The sequence below is a fragment of the Hypanus sabinus genome, chromosome 24 (genome assembly GCF_030144855.1).
Source record: "Hypanus sabinus isolate sHypSab1 chromosome 24, sHypSab1.hap1, whole genome shotgun sequence".
Classification (NCBI taxonomy): Eukaryota; Metazoa; Chordata; class Chondrichthyes; order Myliobatiformes; family Dasyatidae; genus Hypanus; species Hypanus sabinus.
The window spans coordinates 30,741,641-30,756,001 of NC_082729.1; positions in this window are offsets into that span (position 1 = coordinate 30,741,641).

Consider the following 14,361-nt stretch of genomic DNA (forward strand, 5'->3'; position numbering starts at 1 on the left):
AGAGAGAGAGAGAGAGAGAGAGAGAGAGAGAGAGAGAGAGAGAGAGAGAGAGAGAGAGAGGGTTTGGCATGTCGAATCGAATTGTCGGGTGTACGATTAGTTTCTGCTGTACGGCAGATGAAGGTCTTTAATGGGAGCTTTGCAATTACATGCATGGTGGGTAGTGGGTGTTAATGTTTTTTTCCAGTAGTGGGTGGAAGTATACCGTCCAAGGATACACATTGCGTGGAAAGGGTACGCAGGTAGGCAGGTGGGCATAGCTCTGTTCGTAAAAACATAAATCAAATCATGAGAAATGGGTGACATTCTGTCAGACAATGATGAACCGTTGTGGGTAGAACTAAGGACTGCAAGGGCAAAAGGACCATGATAGGAGGTTATACAGCCCCCAAAACAGTAGTAAGGCTGAAATACGTGCCGAAAGAGAAATATTCCAAAAGACAGAGAATTTCAATATGCAGGGAGCTGGGAAAAATCAGGCTGGTTCTGGATCCCAAGAGAGTGAATTTCTAAAATACCTTGAAAGGGTATTGTGTGATGGACGGGAGTTCTCAAGAGAACTAAAGGCAGAAGAACCCTTCGGAACAATTGATCAATACATGATAGAGTTCATCTTGAAATTTCAGACCGGGAAGCGGATCTCAGATGTATCAGTATTATAGTGGAGTAAAGGGAAATACAGGGGGATGACAGAGGAGTTAGCAAAAATTGATTGGAAGCGAACACAGGCAGGAATTTGGGCAGAGGAGCAATGGAATTTCTGGAAGCAATTAGTAAGGCACAGGATACACTCATCCCAATGTGGAAGATGTAAACAAAGGCAAGATATCACCAGTGTGGCTAGCCAGAGATGCCAAGCCAGAATAAAAGATAAAGGGAAGGCATGTCATAGAGCAAAAAGTAGTGCGAGGTTAGATGAGTGGTGGACAGAAAAAGACGTAATACGAAAGTAAGTTGGCCAATCATATTAAAAAGGATATGAAAAATTGCAAATGAGAGACGAAATTGGCGAGAGTGGATATCCGATTGCTGGAAATTGATTCTAATGAGGTAGCATTCCAGGACAAGGAAAGGCTGGACGAGCGGAATAAAATCAATTGTCAAAACCGCGGCTTCAGCAGCTCATCAGATTCGGCAATTGCGCTGGTGAATATGCACGTGTCAGCTGATTGTTACTTCATTGTGATAGTATTTAACTTAATTCATTCCGTCCTCATACTTGTCGAGACTTGTACATAGCTACGTTTCGTTTTCTGCATTCCGCCCTGACTGGGAAATTGGACGGTCGAGTCAACTGGCTCTGAAGAGTAGCGGTATTCGTTGTATTCTTACTTGTTCCTTTGAGCGGCAGCGTCGGCTTCGTTTTCCATTTGAAGGTTTTAGTCAACGGCCCTGTTTGGCCAAGCGTTTATTATTTTCTTCTTCGCTTTAACATTCGCATATCGACCCTTTTCGTTGTCTTTCACTCCGCACTTGGGTCATATTCGCACCGAGTGTCATCTGCTGTGTGGAGGAGGGTAGCAGCATGCCGAATGTTCGAGGTTTTCACAAGTCAGAAGCGTGTGGAGTTTCCATTACTGCGGAGAAGGTTTTGTGAAAGGTCTGAAGTCAGATACGTCACCTGGAGTAGATAGTGCACAGTCCAGGGTTCTGGAGGAGGTGGGTGGCGAGTACACCAAAGCATTAGTAATGATCTTTCAAGAAAAAAAAAAGCGATATTATGGAATCCTTTCTGGAAATCTGCAAATGTTACTGCACTCTTCGAGACGCGTGAGTGGCAGAAGAAATGAAAATAAACACCAGTTAGTGTGACGTCAGTCTTTCGGAAGTTCTTGTAGTCGATTGTAAAGGAAGAGATCTCACGGTACTTGCAGGCAAGTGATAAAATAGGCTACAGTCAGCATTGATTATTCAAATAGAAATCTTGACTGATAAATCTTTTGAAAATCCTTGCTGAGTTAGCAAGCTGGATAGGAAAAGGAGAATTGGTTATTGTTTTGTACTTGAAATTTCAGACCTTAGACAAGGTGGCACAGATGAGGCTGCTTAACAAACTACGAGCCCATGCTATTACAGGAAAGATTCCAGCATGGATAAAGCAGTGGCCAATTGGCAGGAGGCAAATCGAAGTTATAAAGGGGGCCTTTTCTGATTGTTGAGAGGATGTTTCCTAAGGTGTAAGAGTCTGGGATCACGGCATAGGAACTTAGAATAGACGGGCGTCCCTTTAGAATGGATATGAGGAGGAATGCCTCTCGCCAGAGCGTGGTGACTTTGTCCAATTCGTTGTCACAGGCCGCTGTGGAAGACAAGCGTGTATGTGTACATAACTGTAAGGCATTTTTACGTATATTTAAACCAATTCCTGTTTGGTCAGGGAATGAAAGGATAAGGGTAAAGGACAGGAGATCGGGGCTGAGAGAAAATGTATTAGCCGTAGTGAAATGGCGGAGCAGACTCGATAGGCCAAATGATCCAATTCTGCTCCTAAATTTATGGTCATACCATCTTAAAAGATAACATGGGCGCATAATTATAACTATGTGTGCAAGCGCAGCACCGATGCATGTTTGCAGGCCAAATCATTAGTGATCAAAATTGCATAGAGCATGATATGGAAAATCAGTCTGAGTGATGACATAACAGCACCCTCTTACACGAAGACATCAAGAGCAAACAGCTGAATATTGACTTAAGTAGGAGGAAAGCACGTCAATGAGCCAGTCCTCAGGACGGTAGCAATAGTGGAGATGGTCAGCAAATTTACACTCCTCGCAGTTACCGGTTCAGTGGACCTGACCCGGCCCAAACTCCTAAATGGAATTACGAAGAAAGTACGGCAGCACCTCTACTTTCCCAAAGTGTTTGCGGAGATTTGTGATGGACAGTAAATTGACTGGTTGCATCACAGACTGGCATGGAAATGTCAAAGCACTTGACCAAAATATTGTTCAAAATTATTGGATTGCAATCACAGGTAAAGCCGTGCCCATCATCAAGCACTTCTCTGCGAAACGTTGCAGCTCAAAACCCTCCACTATCCAAGAAAAGCTGTGTTTTCTCAGCTGCCATCCGGAAGAAGGTACAGGAGCCTCAGGACTTAGATTGCCAGGTTCAGGAACAGTTATTATCCATTGGCTGCAGGCTATAATCTTACGGAGTTATAACAACTTTCCAAATGAGTCCGTAGACTGTGGAATCAGTACAGAAGTGAGATACCTGACGTTATCCATGCTGGTAACGGCGCGCTGAGGGTCGTACAACAAATGTTCCTGATCCTATCAGTGGTAGATCAGGATGCTGCACATTCATCCCGATTTGACAAGCAAAAAGAGAGCGAGAAACAAGAAAACATGCCTTGCTGGTCTCTCTTCAATGCACAAAAGGTTCGTTTCGGTGGACGTTTCGCACAGGACTGCCATGAAAAGTCTTCAGTGCTTTATCTGACAAGCAGCTGCACGAAATTTTGGCTGCGACTGAGGACATTTGAACTATTCAATAAGGCTGAGGGAAAAATGAGGCATGCAGCTGATATATCGGAAATTGTGGCAAGGACATATCAGTATTCCGTGCAGCAATGAATTCACACAGAATCGGATAATTTACTAAACATTTCGAGGGTGTAGCAAGAGCTCCACCATATTTAAATTATTTCCAATATGTGGCGTCAGATCCAGTCGCCACAGTAACGACTACGATGCGAGAGCAATGAGAAGAATGTACAGGCATAGTTTCTACCGCAGCAGGATAAGGAGTTAAGGTCCAAATTACATATCAAAAGTTTATTTTTTTTATTGAAGAGGCACTGAAAGCAGATGTGGGAAAATCGGAAGAAGCATTTAAGCTTTAAAACATGTTTATATAAGTCTAAGGGATATAACGAGGCGACAGCATTGGTGAAAATTATTTATAATATGGTGTTGCTTTAATGTGGCATAAATTGAATAATTGGACGTCTGTGTGTCGAAGATGATGTAATATTCAATCGAGAGTACACCAACGTTAACTGTAACCACATGGAGGAGCAATTTTGCAAGGTCGATATATACAGCATCTTAATAGAAAACTAGGCACCAACTCTTATATATCTGTCAATGCGGAAAAATCCATCCTGACGAAGGGTCTCGGCCCGAAACGTCGACAGTGCTTCTCCTTATAGAAGCTGCCTGGCCTGCTGTGCTCTGCCAGCATTTTGTGTGTGTTGAGGGAATAGAAATGGTGACTTTAGAAATAGTGCAATTTAACAACACCTATTCTTCGATAAAAAGTAATAGAAATGACATGAATTGAATTGAATTGATTTTATTACTAACATCCTCCATATACATGAGGAGTAAACATCTTATGTCACCTCACCGTCTAAATGTGCAATGTGCAACTGCAAGTAACTTATCGTTCCTACTATGTATAGCAGGACAGTCAATATAACATAGAAACACAGTTGTGTCAGCATGACTTAGTCACTCTGATAGCCTTTTGGAAGAAGCTGCTGGTCTTGGCTTTTTTACTACGGTACCGTTTCCCGGATGGTAGCAGCTGGAACAGATTGTGATTGAGGTGACGGAGCGCTGCTGATCCTTCAGGCCCTTTTTACACACTTGTATTTGTAAATGTCCTGAATAGTAGGAAGTTCACATCTATTGATGCGCTGGGCTGCCGCACCACTCTCCGCAGAGTCCTGTGATTGAGGGATGGACAGTTCCCAAATCAGGTAGTGATTCAGACAGTCAGGATGCTGTCATTTGTGCCCTTGCAGAAAGCTCTTCTGATTTGGAACCCACACCAAACTTGTTCAATGGTCTGAGGTGAAAGAGACGCTGTTGTGTTTTTTATGCCGCGGTACAGTGAGGACCTGATAGCTGTTTTCCTCAAGTCCAGTTCTATTTTGACAATAGGGGTTAGCCTGTCTCTATTCCTCCTGCAATCTACAACCAGCTGATTTTTTTTTTGCGATATTGAGCGCGAGTATGTTTTCTTGACAACACTGTGTCAGAGTCATGACTTCTTCTTTGCAGGCTGCTTCATTATTATTTGAGATTGGGCCAATTAGTGCAGTGTCGTCAGCAAAGTTAATTCGCAGATTGGGGGTGTGCGTGGCGACAAACTCATGGGTATAGAGGAGGGGACAGGGCACAGTCCTTGGGGCACCTGTGTTGCGTGTCAAAGCGGCAGGGGTGAGGTAGCTCACTCTTACCACCTGCCGGACATCTGACAGGAAGTCCAGGATCCAGCGCGACACCAGATGTGTTGAATTGAGACAAGATGTTATCGCTGCTTGCAAAGTTTTCCACAAAATTTCAAAGAATATCAAGTGATTAGATGGGCGTTGATGTCATTTGCTGCATGAGAGAAAAATGTTAAAAACAGAGACCCCGTTTGTAAAAAAGAGACCTCACGCGTTCTTGCAAAATGACGGAGCATTATTTTGCGGCATAGTGATATAATTCTTTAGAACATAGGACATAGAAATCCGACTCCACAATACAGGTTCTTCGGGCCACAATGCTGTGCCGAACATATATTTATTTTAGACCTTACCCTTGGTTACCGATAGCCCTCAATTTTCCTAAGATCCATGTACCTATGCAAGAGTCTCTTAAAAGACAATATTGTATCCGACTCCACCACCGTCGCCGGCAGCCCATTCCACGCACTCACCACAGTGTGCACAATAAACGTACCACTGACATCTCCTCTGTACGTACCAGTAAGCTTATTAAAACTGTGCCCTCTCGTGTGAGCCATTTCAGCCCTGGAAAAAAAGCTTCTGACAATACACACGATCAATGGCTGTCATCATCTTATACACCTCTATCAGGTCATCTCTCATCCTCCGTCGCACCAAGGCGAAAAGACCGATTTCACTCAACCGTTTCTCATAAGGCATGCTCCCCAATCCAGACAACACCCTTGTAATTCTCCTCCGCACTCTATCTATAGTTTCTCTGTCCCTCCCGTAGTGAGGTGACTAGAACTATGCGCAGTACTCCAAGTTGGGTCTGACCAGGGTCCTATATAGCTGGAACATTACCTCCAGGCTATTAAATTCAGTCCCACGGTTGATGCATGAAAATATACCGTATGTATTCTTTACCACACAGTCACACTGCGGAGCAGCTTTGAGTTTCCTGTGAATTCGGACCACAAGATCCCTCTGATCCTCCACACTGCCAAGTCTCAAGATTAATACTATTTTCTGCCATCATTTTTGACCTAGCAAAATAAACCACCTCAACCTTAATCTGGGCTGAGCTCCATCTGACACTTAGGCCAGTTTTGCATCCTATTCATGTCTCACTGTAACCTTTTGACAGCCCTCTGCACTATACACAAAACCGCAAACCTTTGTATAATCAGCAAATTTACTCACCCATCTTTCCACATCCTCATTCAGGTCACATATAAAAATCACGAAGAGACGGGGTCCCAGAATAGATCCCTGCAGAACACCACTGATCATCGACCTCCATGCAGAATATGACCCGTCTACAACCACTCTTTGCCTTCGGTGGGCAGGACCATGCTGGATCCACAATGCAATGACTGTTTCTATCCTTACTTTCTCAATAGGCCTTGCATGGGGTATCTTATCAAATGTCTTTCTGAAATCCATATGGACCATATCTACTGTTCTACCTTTATCAACGTGTTTAGTCACATCCTCAATTAATTCAATAGGGCTCGTAAGGCACGACCTGGCTTTGAGAAAGCGATGCGGACTATATCCCTAATGACATTTTACCTTTCCAAATGTTCTTCAATCGTTCCTCTCAGGATCTTCTCCATCAGCTCACCAACCAGTAAAGTAGGACTCACTTTCTTAAATAAGGGAACGAAATGTGCAACCCCCTCAATCTTCTGGAACCTCTCCTGTCCCCATTAATGATGTAAATATCATCGGCAGAGGCTCAGCAATCTCTTCCCTCGCCTCCCACAGTAGTCTGGTATATATCTCGTTCAATACCGGAGACTTATCCAACTTGATGTTTTTCAAAAGCTCCAGCACATCCTCTTTCTTAATGTCTCTTTGCTTAAGCTTTCAATCCGCTGTATGTCATCGCCAAAACCGCCAAGGTCGTTTTCCGCAGTGAAAGGAAGCAATGTATTCATCAAATAACTCCGCTACCTGCTCCGGTTCTATACATACTTTTCCACTGTTACACTTGATTGGTCTTATTCTCTCACGTTTTCTGCTCTTGCTCTTGTAGAATGCTTTGGGGTTTTCCTTAATCCTGCTTGCCAAGATCTACTCATGGCCCCTCAGACCCTCCTCATTTCTTTCCCCGTCCAAAGAGTACGTACCAAGGCAGAACGCCACGAAAATATCCCCTGAACATTTGCCACATTTCCGCAGTACATCTGCTACCCTATACTGCGAACATCTGCTCTCATCTATCTGAACATCAAAGCTTCCCTGTTGGTAAGATTACATTATATTCCTGTTGTACAAATTTCATTTCCATTATCTTCGCCATTATTCTCACATTACAACGGACTCCCAGAACGAATGGCACTAACGTGTTGTATGAAGCAAAGAACATTATAATGTAGCCGAAAAGAACCCCAACATACTCCAGTACTCTATTCCCGGTCGAGTTGTATATGACCCCTTCCGGCGGTGTGCAGGAACGTAAACAACGGCCGTATTATCCCACAGACAGATGATGTACATTCATGCAATTTTATCACGATGTACACGAAAATCCAAGATCCGTCACACCAGTGGTTGAGGAATATTTCTAGTCATAATATTAAACAGAGACTCATCCGAAAGAAGCAAAGCTATTTGGAGAAAGTCGAATATGAGGCAGAAGCGAAAACACAAAAAGAAAAACTGGTAAGGTAACAACTGTCAAAAGACAGAGAGAAAGAAAGGGAGGAAGAAAGTGGGGTAGTGAGAGAAACCGAGAGAGAGAGTGAGTGTGAGAGAGTGAGAGAGAGGGTGGGGAGAAAGCGAGAGAGAGAGACAGAGAGAGAGGGAGCCTGTAGCATGCCTGTGGCAGGTATGAATTCCTGAAAATTCTGGCACCATCTCGAAAGCACATTGATGCTCTTGAAAATACACGCAGAAAATCGATACCACGATAGTATAGATGTTAGCGCGGGACTATCGCAGCTCGGGGGTCAGAATCTTCTGTCCATTGGAAGAAAGGTTTCCCTGGTACTTTGCTTTCGTCTCATAGCCCAACGACCGAAGGGCTAGAAGGTTAATTGGGGATTGTAAATTCTTCAGTGATGAAGCTAGGCTGTTATCGGATTTGCTCCTGGGCTCGGTTCTTTGGGCCGAAGTACCGAATTCGCGCTCTATCTTAAAAGGATTTGTATGACTGATCTGTACGATTTCAACAGAGGTGTCGTTGATGCCTAAAAATATAACTTTCCGAGGAGGGTGCGGAAACACAAATAACTGTTAAATTATCTTACAGACACATGATGCACATTTATGCATTTGTATCACGAAATATCTGAAAATAGACGAGTCGGCACCCCGCAGAAAGAAGAAGGAATTTCGGTAGATATCAAGGACGGACTCCATTGAAATACGCAAACACTGTTCTATTTCCTGCAAACACAATCCGAACGAGTAAATCTCTAGAACGTGGAAAGCGAGACAGAAACGACAAGACACAGGAAAAGAACAGAAGGTCAGGTAACAACTGAGAAAACAGAGAGATAGAGAGAAAGAGGGAGGGAGCGAAAAAAGGAAATTAACTGTTCTTGTAAAAGACTCATCGTCAGTTCTCAGGCATTAATTTCTTGACACATCTTTCAACATGCGCGCATTAAATTGAAAACAATAGTCAGGAAATTCAAAAATTATCTTGATGCGTATTGCAGTGATCCTAATCTATTGTCAGATTCGGTGATAAATGACCAATTTAAGTCATTAACTATTTTAATTGACATAAATAAAAACAGCCGATTGACCTATGGGATGAAAAGACCATGTTACAAAATCGCGTAAATTCCACAGATTTTGGACAATCAGGAACAACTTACTTTTTAGCTCAATTGAGGAAATTATGCCCACTGTCCTTGGCTACATTGATTTATGGTATATTTATCAGGCATACTGATGGTCGAGAAAATGTATGTGACCTCATAGCAAAATATACAATTCAACTCACGTTTTATCTACAATGCCGCCCATTCAATATGATTAGATATTTCAATCCTTTCATCATCTCTTCCCTGAATTTCCTTTGGGAGAAAGTGTAGATACAAGTGTTCGTGCAAGTGCAGAGAAATTGCAACATGAAAGCAAACTCTTGCAGAATAAACAACGGCGAATTGAGATATCTGTCTGTGTAACGGTAATTTTGAGCTTGCCAGGACAGAGAAGAGACTATAAAGGGGATCCACAGTAAAATAAAATTGGCTGATAGAGCGAACAGGAAAATCATTGACTTTCTCCGGTTCTCCACCTCGGAATCCTTCTTATTGTCATTGCTGCTCCGGAGTCCTCGGCGGACTCTGTTTGCCGCAATTATATATCTGACTGTTAAAGCATTGAACAATATAATTAAACCGATTGGTAATAAAGGGGTAATGATACTATTAAACATCTGGTAAACTTTCCAAAATGGTGAAGTAAAGTAATCTGGTCTACGTATACAGCGCCATGGAGCATTATTTACACTCGTGGAATGATCTATTACAAAGTAAAATGGAGAACACCTTAAACAACTCCCTATGCCTACAATCAGTACCACTATAGAAGCCGTCCTCTCGGTGCAAAATCGTTTCCGCAGTTTTTGGCTACAAATTGCAATACATCGATCAAATGTGAAAGCCACCGTCAGCCAGACAGAACAGTCCATGGCTGCGAGCCTCAAGACAAGTGACGTAGCACAAATCGGACTGATGAACAAAATTCTCGCATAAACGTAAATATGATTGATCCGCTCCAATATAACACCAATGATAACGCCCAGCAAATCAGCTGATGCCATCGCCACCAGGTAGCGGGTGATGCATTTGGAGAGTCCGCATTTTCCACGACACAGGATCACAATCGCCATCAAATTAACTGCAAGGAAAACATAAGAGTTAGCTTCAAGCGCACAAAATGCGATTAGTTTGAATGGTTTTGCATACAAAGAACTTTTTAATGACGAAATGAAACGATTCTTCTGAATCTAGAGAGCATCTGAGTAACAGCTGAGTCAGCAAATCTCCAGCAATTGGCGACGGGATTCCACATTTCAGGGCATTTTTAACACAGGAGTGCTGATCCACCCAGCCTTCTTGAATAGGTCCCACATTGTAGCCGATAAAGCTGAACAGAGGATTGATAGTGGCACTGATTGGCCTAACCTGAAATAATAATGAAGAAGCGAAGAAGTCTCCACAGAGAAGAAGTCATCACTCTGACAGAGTGTTGTCAAGGAGACAATCTCACACTCAATGTCGCGAAAACAAAGGAGCTGATTGTAGATTGCAGGTGGAATGGAGACTGGCTAACCCCTATTGTTATCAATTGATCTGGAGTGCAGAGAGTGAACAGCTTTAAGTACCTCGGCATGTATATCACTGAGGATCACACGTGGTCTGTACAAACCGCGGCTTACTCAGACCGTTCAACAAGCTTGGTGTGGGTTCCAAGCCATAAAAACTTTCTACAGGGGCACAGTTGAGAGCACTCTGACTGGCTGCATCACGACCTGGATTCATATCCGGAAGAAGAGAGAAACATACGTTTGAAACCTGTTCAGACCGAAATCCCTCATGACACAATGCTGGTGTGCAGTGATTTTTACAGCTGATATAATGCAGGGAAGCAGATAGGGCAAGGAAAATCTGTAACCATAGTCAAGCTACTTACTGGGGATACCTACTGCAGTCAATACAGGATAATAAACACTTTCTATGTAGTAAATTGCTGGATATTCCATTTTCCGAGTGACGTGACGATCAGGTTAAAAAGCTCCAACTCCTACTAGCGAATAGTACAGATGATTGATTTGAAAGCTTTTATAAAGGAGAGTTTTTATACAACATTCTCCAATCTAATCTTACTAACTTATTAGACACATCAGAGACAGCCCAGTGAACAAACAATTAACGGAGGGTATTTATTTACATTATGTCACAGCGCAATGGAAATTGCCGATCGAGGAAATCACAACAACATACATTTTCTTTCATCTTTTGTTCAACCTTTCAAAAGATGTCATATATTCTTTTTGCATGACACAACATTTTAGTGGCTTAAATGGTAAAGTAATAAGAAAAATTAAAGTGTATTAGCAGGTTCAAATGAATATTATTTATAACAATTGGTTAATCCTTTCACGACTCATAAATTAGTAAAGCAAAAGTAAATTGTCCTTTTCATGAGCTAAAATAGTTCAAGTGTGATGTTGCTGAAGTACTTGGTTTACAAACAGAGACAGTGGGTATTGAGGCTCCCCGCAAGGAGAGACTAATGGAAGATAAATTGCAGTCAACAGAATAAGTTGCAATGTAAAATTAGGACAAAATCGAAAAGGGTGAAGGTGTTCTGTTTGAATGCGAGTGGTATATGGAATAACCCAGATGAATTTGCAGCACAATTACAGGTTGGCAGTTATGACGTTGCGAGCATCACTAAATCGTGACTCCAAGAAGTTTATACCTGGGAGCTTCACGTCCAGGATACATGTTTCATCGAAAGGACAGACGCAAAATATGAAATCACATCATTAGAAAGAGGTGACATAATGCTAGAAGGTGCTGAATTGTTCTGGGAAGACATCAGGAACTACACAGATAGAAGGACCCTGGTCGAGTATACAGACCTCCAAACAGCAGGAAGGATGAGGTCTACAAATCACAACAGGAATTAGAAAATACTTGTCTGAATGGAAATGCTGCAATGATAGTGGGGATCTTTAATATGCAGGTAGATTCGAGAAATCCGATTGGATTTGGACCGCAAAAGACGGAATATCGGGAATACCGGCAAGATGGCTTTTTAACGCAGCTCATGTTTGAGCCCACCAGGGGCCCAGATATTCTTAATTCGGTGTTGGTGTAATAAACGGAAATTGTTTAGGGAGCTTAACGTAAAAGAAGCGAAAGTGATCATAATAAAATAGAATTTACATGGTAATATGAGGAGAAGCAAAAGTTAGGTATATCAGTATTACATTGCAGTAAATTGAATTACAGAAACACGAGAGGGGAGTTATCCAGAAGTGGTTAGAAAACAACACTAGCGGGAATGATGGCATAGAAGGAAAGGATGGAGATTCTGGAAGCAATTCGGAAGGTACAAGATAAATACATCAAAAGCGGAAAATGTATTCTCATGGCGATCTGACACAACCGCAGGTAACAAAAGAAGTCAATGCGATCATAGTGCGAAACAGAGGACATTTATTAGAGCAAATATTCATTGGACGATAGAGAATTGGAAATGTAACAAAACTTTCAGAATGCGAATAAGAAGTCATAATGATGGAAAAGGTGGAATCCGAAAATACGTGAGACAATAATATTAAAGAGGAAACCATATATTATTTCAGATACATAAGGGTTCACAAAGATGCAAGACCGTATATTAGATTACTGAAAAACGTTGCTATAGAAAAAGTGATGGCAGGCAAGGAAATGGCCGACGAACTGTACGAGTAATTTGAAAATCTTCACTGTGGAAAACACTAAAAGCGTGTGGGAAGATCCGGAGTGCCAATGATCAGAAATATATGAAGTGGTTATTAATCGAGAGAAGGTTCTTGGGATAATCAAAGTTCTGATAGGTAGATACGTCACTTGGACCAGATGGTGTACAGTCCAGGGTTCTGAAAGAGGGGACTGAAGAGACTATGGATGCATTAGTCAGGATCTTCCAAGAATCGCTAGATTCTAGAATGGTTTTGATTGTCCTGAAAAATGCAAATGTCACGCCATTCTTGAAGAAGGGAGGGAAGCAGAAGAATGGAATTTGTGAGGCAGAACGTCTGACGTCAGTTGTTCGGGAGGTGTTGGAGTCGATGGTCGACATGGTTTCCGCAAGGGAAAATCACGCATGACAAATCAGTTGGAATTCTTTGAAGCCATAACAGGCCGGATACACAAAAGGTGCATCGGCGGGTGTTGTGCACTTGGATTTTTTAAAGGTATTCAACAAAGTTTTACACACCAAGCAGCTAATAAGTTTAGAGCCCATGCTATTACCGGAAGTATACGACCATGCGTAAAGCCATGGCTGACTGGAGGAATGCAAAGTGTAGGAATTAAGGTAGCCTTTTCAGCTTAGCTTACTCGTGTTCCACGTGGAGCTGTTTACATTATCTGTAAGACGGAATTGATGACATGATTACAGATGACATGTAAGTAGGTGGAGGGCAGGTCGTTTCGATGAAGTAGAGAGGCTACAGAAGGAAATAAATGGCAGAGAACATTAGGCATAGAAGTGTCAGATGGAATATACTGTCAGGACATGAATGGTCATGCACCTTGGTAGAAAAGTAGTAAGACCATAAGTCCATAAGACATAGAGCAGAATTAGCCTATCTGATCCATCGAGCCTGCTCCACCATTCACTCTTGGCTGATCCTTTTCTTCTATCTCCTCCGAAACCGCAGTCCCCGGAAACCCCCCGTAACTTTGATGTCATGTCCAATCAAGAACCTATCAACCTCTGTCATAAATACCCCCAACGACCTGCCCTCCACAGATACATATCGCAGCAATTTCCGGAAATTCGCAACATTTGGCTTAAGAAATTTCTCCATATCTCTGTTTTGAAAGGATGCCCCTCCGTCCTGAGACTGTGCCCTTTTGTCCTAGACTCTCCCATCCTGGGCAACAACCTTTCCACATCTATTGTGTCTACACCTTTCAACATTCGGAAGGATTCAATGACATCCCACCTCATGCTTCTGAATTCCAACGAGTACATACCCACCAGACGTCCCTTCTATGATAACCCTTTCATTCTTGGAATCATTCCTTGGACCCTCTCGAATGCCCGCACATCTCTTTTAAGTTGAGGGGCCCAAGAATGTTCACATACTCAAATGGAGGCCAAACCACTGCCTTATAAGGCCTCCGCATCACATCCTTCCTCTTGTATTACAGACATATGGAAACGAAAGCAAACCTGCCATTTGCCTTCCTCACCACCGACTCAACCGACAAGTTGATCTGCAGGGTGTTCTGTACAAAGACTCCCAAGTCCCTCTCCATCTCAGAATTCGGGAGTTTCTCCCTGCTTAGATAATTGGTCGTATACTTATTTCTACTACCAAAGAGCACGACCATGCATTTTCCAACAATATATTTAATTTGCCACTTTCTTGCCCATTCTGCTAATCTGCCTAAGTGTTCTGCATCCTGCCTGTTTCTTCAACACTACCTGCCCCTCCACCAATC